Source organism: Oncorhynchus clarkii, unplaced genomic scaffold, assembly GCF_045791955.1.
Source record: "Oncorhynchus clarkii lewisi isolate Uvic-CL-2024 unplaced genomic scaffold, UVic_Ocla_1.0 unplaced_contig_531_pilon_pilon, whole genome shotgun sequence".
Taxonomy (NCBI): domain Eukaryota; kingdom Metazoa; phylum Chordata; class Actinopteri; order Salmoniformes; family Salmonidae; genus Oncorhynchus; species Oncorhynchus clarkii.
This window is the reverse complement of record NW_027260837.1, coordinates 1-7,217: the sequence shown is the minus strand read 5'-3', so window position 1 is coordinate 7,217 and position 7,217 is coordinate 1. Positions and strand designations below refer to the sequence as shown.

The 7,217-nt window shown below is 44.2% G+C and overlaps 1 long non-coding RNA gene across 1 annotated transcript; it reads right to left on the bottom strand.

The window, feature by feature from the left end:
- Positions 1–4,966: 4,966 nt before the first annotated feature.
- On the bottom strand, positions 4,967–5,990 carry LOC139401869 (uncharacterized). Its single transcript, XR_011633173.1, has 4 exons — positions 5,907–5,990; positions 5,618–5,719; positions 5,205–5,252; positions 4,967–5,122 (listed from the first exon to the last, which is right to left on the bottom strand). It is a non-coding gene; the product is annotated as an uncharacterized lncRNA (long non-coding RNA).
- Positions 5,991–7,217: the final 1,227 nt, after the last annotated feature.

The following is a 7,217-nucleotide window of genomic DNA, read 5'->3' as shown; positions in this document are numbered from 1 at the left end:
AGTTCAAGGGGGCCGAATACTTTCGCAAGGCACTGTATATAAACAACAGCTGGTGCACGATATCTAAGGAAGTCTCTAGGTTTTGCTCGCCTGAGGTAGAGTAACTCATGATAAGCTGTAGACCACACTATCTACCTAGAGTTTTTATCTGTATTTTTTGTAGCTGTCTACATACCACCACAGACCAATGCTGGCAGTAAAATCGCAATCAATGAGCTGTATATCGCCATAAGCAAACAGGAAAACGCTCATCCAGAGGCGGCACTCTTAGATGCCGGGGACTTTAATGCAGGGAACTTAAAACAGTTCTATCTAATTTCTATCAGCATGTTAAATGTGCAACCAGAGGGAAACAATTCTAGACCACCTTTACTCCACACACAAAGCTCTCCCTCGCCCTCCATTTGGCAAATCTGACCATAATTCTATCCTCCTGCTTAAAAGCAAAAATTAAAGCATGAAGCACCAGTGACTCGGTCTATAAAAAAAGTGGTCAGATGAAGCAGATGCTAAACTACCGGACTGTTTTGCTAGCACAGACTAGAATATGTTCCGGGATTCTCCCGATGGCATTGAGGAGTACATCACATCAGTCACTGGCTTTATCAATAAGTGCATCGAGAATGTCGTACCCACAGTGACTGTACGTACATACCCCAACCAGAAGCCATGGATTACAGGCAACATTTGCACTGAGCTAAAGGGTAGAGCTGCCGCTTTCAAGGAGCGGGACTCTAACCCGGGAGCTTATAAGAAATCCCGCTATGCCCTCCGATGAACTATCAAACAGGCAAAGTGTCAATACCGGACTAAGATCGAATCGTACTACACCGGCTCCGACACTCATTGGATGTGGCAGGGCCTGCAAACTATTATAGACTACAAAGGGAAGCACAGCCGAGAGCTGCCCAGTGATACGATCCTACCAAAGGAGCTAAATAACTTATATGCTAGCTTCGAGGCAAGTAACACTGAAACACGCATGAGAGCACCAGCTGTTCCGGACGACTGTGTGATCACGCTCTACACAGCCAGAGACCACAATAGTCCCTGTGCCCAAGAACACTAAGGTAACCTGCCTAAGGTAACCGACCCGTAGCACTCACGTCTGTAGCCATGGAATGCTTTGAAAGGCTGGTAATGGCTCACATCAACACCACTATCCCAGAAATCCTAGAGCCACTCCAATTTGCATACCGTACCAACATATCCACAGATGATGCAATCTCAATTGCACTCCACACTGCCCTTTCACACCTGGACAAAAGAAACACCTATGTGAGAATGCAATTCATAGACTACAGCTCAGCTCAACCATAGTGCCCTCAAAGCTCATCTCTAAGCTAGGTACCCTGGGATTAAACACCACCCTCTGCAACTGGATCCTGGACATCCTGACCGTCCACCCCCAGGTGATAAGGGTAGGTAACAACACATCCGCCACTCTGATCCTCAACACGGGGTCCGTGCTCAGTCCCCTCCTGTACTTCCTGTTCACTCATGACTGCACGACCAGGCATGACTCCAACACCATCATTATGTTTGCCGATGACATACAGTGATAGGCCTGATCACCGACAACGATGAGACAGCCTATAGGGTGGAGGTCAGAGACTTGACCGTGTGGTGCAAGGACAACAACCTCTCCCTCAACGTGATCAAGACAAAGGAGATGATTGTGGACTACAGGAAAAGGAGGACTGAGCACGCCCCATTCTCATCAACGGGGCTGTAGTGGAGCAGGTTGAGAGCTTCATGTTCCTTGGCGTCCACATCACCAACAAACTAACATGGTCCAAGCATACCAAGACAGTCGTGAAGAGGGCACGACAAAACTTAATCCCCCTCAGGAGACTGACAAGATTTGGCATGGGTCCTCGGATCCTCAAAATGTTTTACAGCTGCACCATCGAGAGCATCCTGACGGGTTGCATTACTGCCTGGTATGTATGGCAACTGCTCGGCCTCCGACCGCATGGCACTGCAGAGGGTAGTGCGTACAGCCCAGTACATCAATGGGTCCAAGCTTCCTGGACCTCAATACCAGGCGGTGTCAGAGGAAGGCCCTAAAATTGTCAAAGACTCCAGCCACCCTAGTCATAGACTGTTCTCTCTGCTACCGCACAGCAAGCAGTACCGGAGCACCAAGTCTAGGTCCAAGAGGCTCCTAAATAGCTTCTACCCCCAAGCCATAAGACACCTGAACAGCTAATCAAATGGCTACCCAGACTATTTGCATTGCCCCCCCCCCACCCCTCCTCTGGAACGCTGCTGCTACTCTCTGTTATTATCTATGAATAGTCACTTTAATAACTCTACCAACATGTACATATTACCTCAATTACCTGGACACCGGTACCCCCTGTATATAACAAATTTAGTAAATATTGTTATTTACTGCTGCTCTTTAATAATTTGTTATTCTTATCTCTTACTTTTTTGGGGGGGGGGTATTTTCTTAAAATTGCATTGTTGGTTAAGGGCTTGTAAGTAAGCATCTCACAGTAAGGTCTACTACACCTGTTGTATTCGGCACATGGGACAAATACAATATACTATATGTACTATGCTACTATATGTAATGTGTAATATGTTACTATATGCTTACTTAGCAAATAGCTGTAGCCATAGTACAGAGTGTGTATTGAAGTCATTTCCTTATTTCATATCAGACACTTGGGTGGCTTGTTTGACATTTTTACTGCAGCTGCGACCTTAGCGATGGCTAAGGGTCAAAAGAGTGTGAGACCTGTCAGGGGCAACGACAGCTTTTGGTCTTCATCAACCTCAAGGTGATATGATGAGTGGTGTTGCTGGCTCAGCATTGTTCAACTAAATAACAGTATTACTGCCTTTACACAGGCAATTCTGATCTTTTGACCAATTATTGGCAAAAGAGCTGATCTGACTGGTCAAAAGACCAATTACTGGAAAAAGATCAGAATTGGGCTGCCTGTGTAAACTCAGCCTCTGTGTCATTCAGTAGATCCATCAACTTCTCTGCTTCCCTTGTATGAGTAACTTGGAGATTTGTTAATTGTTTTTCTTCAACTTTCACTTGATTTCCTCTATTTCTGAATCCACGCTGACTAGGTCTAATAATCCTGAAGACTTTGTCACGGAACAGTCCAGTGGTTTGCAAATGGCCAACATGAATAATGTGTCTGGGCAGGATAGTATGTTTAAGGACTCTCAGTACATGATACAACTTTCAGTACATGGTAAAACTCTCAGTACATGGTAACATACCATATTTATGGGAACATGACATTTCTGAGATTATTTATTATGGGCTAAATAGATTACATGATGTAGCAGCAAATACAAATATTTTTTGTGCCTTGTTATGTACATGAGGCAAAACGTTATTCCTATCATTTCATAATGTCAGAAATATACACTCATTCATGTAGGTTCACCCAGTGATGTGTCTCCCAGACCTTAATGTGGTGCGTGCTGCGGAGCGCACAGTGAGGGAGCACCAAGCCAAGTTCTCCCAGACCTTAATGTGGTGCGTGCTGCGGAGCGCACAGTGAGGGAGCACCAAGCCAAGTTCTCCCAGACATCAAGCATTCTACAACAGGCAGAGAGACTGTTTCGTTTCTTTCATTATTATTATTGTCATCATCATCATTATTCAAATTACAGCAACTCATTTTTCGCATGGAGTATCTAATTACACTGGAGGCCTGTTTGTGCATTTGCTTGTTCCAAATGGCAAAAAAATCAATGTCATGGGATTTTATTAATGTTATTAAAGGAACCGTCTTTTCCCCTCTCTCGCTCTCTCTCACTGCAGCGTCAGATCATCGAGATAATTCCTATCACTAAGGTGATCTACAAGTGGGAGACGCATTTACTTTGTCTATGGAAATGAGTTTAAAGACAGTGCAGATGACTATCCAGCTAGCTGTTGCTGCACAATAATGTAGTGTGGTCCTGTACGGCTCAGTCTGCAGAGCATGACGCTTGCAACACCAGGATTGTTCGTTCCATTCCCGTGTACAAAATAAAAATAATTGTATGCGTGACTGTCAATCGCTTTGGGTAAGTGTCTGGTTTAATGGATTGCTTTAAATACGTCTGTCTTCCACAGAGGTGGTGATTGTAGGGTATGGGGCGGCAGGGTAGCCTAGTGGTTAGAGCGTTGGACTAGTAACCGGAAGGTTGCACGTTTAAATCCCGGAGCTGACAAGGTACAAATCTGTCGTTCTGCCCCTGAACGGGCAGTTAACCCACTGTTCCCAGGCCGTCATTGAAAATAAGAATTTCTTAACGGCCTTGCCTAGTTAAATAAAGGTAAAATAAAAAGTGTACTGTAGTTTATGGTTGGCTTGGCAGTTTGCTATGCCTGATAGTCTTTACACTTATGCAGTGAATGCTTTGGATATTGTATTTTCCACTTAAAGTATATGCTCGACTCCCGTGGTCATTCGAACAATAAGCGCTAAGTTCAGTCCATTCGGAAAAGTATTCAGACCCCTTCACTTTGCCCACATGTAAATAAGTATTTATTTATTTTTTCTTTGCAAACATAAAATTGTAAAATACCCCACATTGTCATTATGGGGTATTGTGTGTATATTAATGAGAGGAGTACATAATTTAATTAATTTTAGAATAAGGCTGTAACGTAACAAAATGTGGAAAAAGTGAAAGGGTCTGAACACTTTCCGAATGCACTTGTATGCAGAAGGAAGTAGCTTATAAACTGTACATTACTCAACTGTACATTATTGTGATTGTGCGCGAATGGGGTCTGATTCTTGATGTGCCCCTGGTTGTCCTAAGAATTGTGCCATCTGGTTTGCTTAATATAAGGAATTAGATTTATAGCATTTACTTAAACTTTTGATACTTAAGTACATTTAAAACCAGATACTTGTAGACTTTTACTAAAGCAATATGGGTGACTTTCACTTTAGTCATTATCATCAAGGTTTCTTTACTTTAATTCCAGACCATTAGGTATTTACCAACAAGAATTACAATTCATCTTTGTTTTTTAACCTAAATCATTGATGGTACCGGCAGTTGTTCTTCAGAAACATGGATTTCCAAAGCCAACATGATCTTGGAGTGCCTTGATCTCACGAAGAACTGCCTCTTTCTGTAGGTTCAACTGTGAAATAAAAGTAAATTACTTCATTAAATGCATATACATATCAATAACATTGTTTTGAAACAATTCAGAGAGGAACAACCTGCAGGGCGTATTTGTAGGACTGCTCTGCCTCAAGTCTTCTGCCCGTCTGAAACACACAACCACACACACTTCAGGGTTAATACACATGGATTTCACCTGAACTCTTTGTTTGTGTCAAAAACCCCAGTACACGGCCCTAAAGGAGCCAATTCTCTTCTGGCCTCCTTCTGCACACTATATACACTGTACTGTGTATATACTATAGCACTCAGTCCCACATAACAAGATGTAACAGAGATCCTTTCATTCGATATGTAATTCTATGGTGGTGACATCATAAGGTTTGGATCATAGAAACACAATCCTTAGAAAGGGTTTGAAACCTCGAACTCTGGCAATCTGGCTGGCCATCATTGACTTGAATGGGGAGGACTGTTTTATGGATTCTATTTCTATGGACTGGATGCTCACCTGCAAACAAACTAGAGACAGGTAACCCCACACCTCCGCGTTCCCGTTGTTCAGGATGTTGGCCTCTGTCAGTGCATCCTCTGCTTCAGTCAGCTCCCCTAGCTGTGGGTGGGCACACACACACACACAAATTAAGAATGTATTCCTAATTCCTAACTAGCCTGGTTAAATAAAAGGTTAAATAAATAATAAAAATGCATATACACACAAATATATCCTTCATACATAATCAAAAAGAGCGGTATCATTTCTAGAGGAGCTTGGGAAGAGTAGATATGGTATTTTTTACCCGGTAACAGGCGATCCCTAGTCCCAGCCAGGTGAGGCAGGAGGGGGAGCTCTTGCAGGCGCGCAGGTAAGTTGTTTTCGCCCTCTGAAACTTAAGTGTCAATACATAAAGTGTTAATTTCAATCATGTTGGCACACATCGGTAGGTAGGAGCTGGAGACACACCTAATTGGTGGACGAGGTGCAGAGTCAAACTAACAGACCAAAAACAATGAATCTCACACACTCCTAGGGACTCTTAATTACAGGGAGTTAATTACAGTGGGTAACTTTAATATTTTTAGAATAATGTATTGTTCAGTTTCCACCAAAACAACTACCAACTCCTGAATATTCCCCAGTAGTAAATACATTGTTCTCAGGTCCCAGGTGGTGTGTGTGACCCCCACCCCCTGTCCATCTCACCTCCCCTTCCTGCAGGTAGATGGATCCCAGGCGCAGGTAGATGGGGTGTGTGTCTGTGGCATCCGTCACAAAGTCCAGGGTCCTCTCGTAACACTCCTGGGCCTTCCCAAACTCCCCAGTCAGATGGTGTATGTGCCCAAACAACGCCCATACATCTGGGTCCTATACATGGCCAGAATACACACATCTGGGTCCTATACGTGTCCAGAACACACACATCTGGGTCCCTATACGTGTCCAGAACACACACATCTGGGTCCTATACGTGTCCAGAACACACACATCTGGGTCCCTATACGTGTCCAGAACACACACATCTGGGTCCTATACGTGTCCAGAACACACACACATCTGGGTCCTATACGTGTCCAGAACACACACACATCTGGGTCCTATACGTGTCCAGAACACACACATCTGGGTCCTATACCTGTCCAGAACACACACACATCTGGGTCCTATACGTGTCCAGAACACACACATCTGGGTCCCTATACGTGTCCAGAACACACACATCTGGGTCCCTATACGTGTCCAGAACACACACATCTGGGTCCCTATACGTGTCCAGAACACACACATCTGGGTCCTATACCTGCACAGAACACACACATCTGGGTCCCTATACGTGTCCAGAACACACACATCTGGGTCCTATACCTGCCCAGAACACACACATCTGGGTCCCTATACGTGTCCAGAACACACACATCTGGGTCCCTATACGTGTCCAGAACACACACATCTGGGTCCCTATACCTGTCCAGAACACACATATCTGGGTCCTATACGTGTCCAGAACACACACATCTGGGTCCCTATAAGTGTCCAGAACACACACATCTGGGTCCTATACCTGCCCAGAACACACACATCTGGGTCCCTATACGTGTCCAGAACACACACA